At 44.0% G+C, this 2,500-nt stretch overlaps 4 non-coding genes across 4 annotated transcripts; all 4 read right to left on the minus strand.

The window, feature by feature from the left end:
- Positions 1-124: 124 nt before the first annotated feature.
- TRNAA-UGC (transfer RNA alanine (anticodon UGC)) lies at positions 125-196 on the minus strand. Its single transcript has one exon. It is a non-coding gene; the product is annotated as a tRNA-Ala (tRNA).
- Positions 197-1,273: 1,077 nt separating this feature from the next.
- TRNAA-UGC (transfer RNA alanine (anticodon UGC)) lies at positions 1,274-1,345 on the minus strand. The gene has a single exon. It is a non-coding gene; the product is annotated as a tRNA-Ala (tRNA).
- Positions 1,346-1,793: 448 nt separating this feature from the next.
- Positions 1,794-1,865, minus strand: TRNAA-UGC (transfer RNA alanine (anticodon UGC)). The gene has a single exon. It is a non-coding gene; the product is annotated as a tRNA-Ala (tRNA).
- A 319-nt stretch (positions 1,866-2,184) lies between these two features.
- On the minus strand, positions 2,185-2,256 carry TRNAA-CGC (transfer RNA alanine (anticodon CGC)). Its single transcript has one exon. It is a non-coding gene; the product is annotated as a tRNA-Ala (tRNA).
- Positions 2,257-2,500: the final 244 nt, after the last annotated feature.

Consider the following 2,500-nt stretch of genomic DNA (forward strand, 5'->3'; position numbering starts at 1 on the left):
GGTAGAAAGACGCACAGGATGTATGCTATGACTGCCTACTGAGCATTGCAGAATAAGGCTTTTCAAGGCGTCTCTTTTGTAAAGGATGCATACAGTTAAGCAAGAATCTTGATTTTGCAAAAGATGGAGATGCCGGGGATTGAACCCGGGGCCTCATACATGCAAAGCATGCGCTCTACCACTGAGCTACATCCCCTGCGTTGAAAACGTTTCGTGAGCAACTGTAGATTTTCAGTGTACTAAGGATCTGCGGCTTTCCAGGGTTCTAATGGTGTCTCTTAGAGTATGGAGCAATGATAATCATTATAACTTGCTAGAGGTTCAAAGACACCAGAGTGTCCACATCTGATAAGGATGCAAGTTAATGCCCATTCCACACTTTAGATTGCTGTAAGTCTTAACACGAGGCTGGTTTAGTATCAGAATCTCCTATCTTATATAATGAATGGCATTGATATTGATCAAGTGTTCAAAGTAAAGGACATTTTTAGGTACTTATGTAGTAACTGGGCTGCCGATTTTGAAATCGGGTCCATCGCATCGCATCGCACCCGACCATATCGCATGCGATGCGATGCGATGCGATGGACCCGATTTTTCCATAGGATTCAATGTTAAAATGGACTGAGTCCATTTTAACATGGAATTCAATGGGAAAAGGGGTCCTTTTCATACCCCTACTATCCAAGTGGGCATGGAGTTGGATATAAATCTGTGGCGAGCGTAGCGAGCCACCGAGCCCGAAGCGTGGCGAGCGTAGCGAGCCCCGCGAGGGGACACAGAATACCGTCCCCTCGCGGGGCTCGCTTCGCTCGCCACGCTTCGGGCTCGGTGGCTCGCTACGCTCGCCACAGGTTTATATCCAACTCCATGCCCACTTGGATAGTAGGGGTATGAAAAGGACCCCTTTTTCCCATTGAATTCCATGTTAAAATGGACTCAGTCCATTTTAACATTGAATCCTATGGAAAAATCGGGTCATCGCATCGCATCGCATCGCATCGCATCGTATGCGATGCGATGCGATATCGTATCGCATCGCATCTGATTGTATGCCTTAACTTAAGGCATACAATCAAAAAATCGGCAGCCCAGATACTACATAAGTACCCATTTTTATATTTAGTTTGATCAGCAGTTTCATACCTTGGTAGAAAGACGCACAGGATGTATGCTATGACTGCCTACTGAGCATTGCAGAATAAGGCTTTTCAAGGCATCTCTTTTGGAGAGGATGCATACAGTTAAGCAAGAATCTTGATTTTGCAAAAGATGGAGATGCCGGGGATTGAACCCGGGGCCTCATACATGCAAAGCATGCGCTCTACCACTGAGCTACATCCCCTGCGTGGAAGATATTTCGTGAGCAACTGTAGATTTTCAGTGTACTCAGAATCTGCGACTTTCCAGGGTTCTAATGGTGTCTCTTAGAGTATGGAGCAATGATAATCATTATAACTTGCTAGAGGTTCAAAGACATCAGAGTGTCCACATCTGATAAGGATGCAAGTTAATGCCCATTCCACACTTTAGATTGCTGTAAGTCTTAACACGAGGCTGGTTTAGTATGAGAATCTCCTATCTTATATAATGAATGGCATTGATATTGATCAAGTGTTCAAAGTAGAGGACATTTTTATATTTAGTTTGATCAGCAGTATCATACCTTGGTAGAAAGACGCACAGGATGTATGCTATGACTGCCTACTGAGCATTGCAGAGTAAGGATTTTCAAGGCGTCTCTTATGGAGAGGATGCATACAGTTAAGCAAGAATCTTGATTTTGCAAAAGATGGAGATGCCGGGGATTGAACCCGGGGCCTCATACATGCAAAGCATGCGCTCTACCACTGAGCTACATCCCCTGAGTCGAAAACGTTTCGTGAGCAACTGTAGATTTTCAGTGTACTCAGGATCTGCAACTTTCCAGGGTTCTAATGGTGTCTCTTAGAGTATGGAGCAATGATAATCATTATAACTTGCTAGAGGTTCAAAGACACCAGAGTGTCCACATCTGATAAGGATTTTTATATTTAGTTTGATCAGCAGTATCATACCTTGGTAGAAAGACGCACAGGATGTATGCTATGACTGCCTACTGAGCATTGCAGAATAAGGCTTTTCAAGGCGTCTCTTTTGGAGAGGATGCATACAGTTAAGCAAGAATCTTGATTTTGCAAAAGTTGGAGATGCCGGGGATTGAACCCGGGGCCTCATACATGCGAAGCATGCGCTCTACCACTGAGCTACATCCCCTGCGTTGAAAATGTTTCATGAGCAACTGTAGATTTTCAGTGTACTCAGGATCTGCGGCTTTCCAGGGTTCTAATGGTGTCTCTTAGAGTATGGAGCAATGATAATCATTATAACTTGCTAGAGGTTCAAAGACACCAGAGTGTCCACATTTGATAAGGATGCAAGTTAATGCCCATTCCACACTTTAGATTGCTGTAAGTCTTAACACGAGGCTGGTTTAGTATCAGAATCTCCTATCTTATAT

Source organism: Crinia signifera, chromosome 3 (assembly GCF_055691185.1).
Source record: "Crinia signifera chromosome 3, ASM5569118v1, whole genome shotgun sequence".
Classification (NCBI taxonomy): Eukaryota; Metazoa; Chordata; class Amphibia; order Anura; family Myobatrachidae; genus Crinia; species Crinia signifera.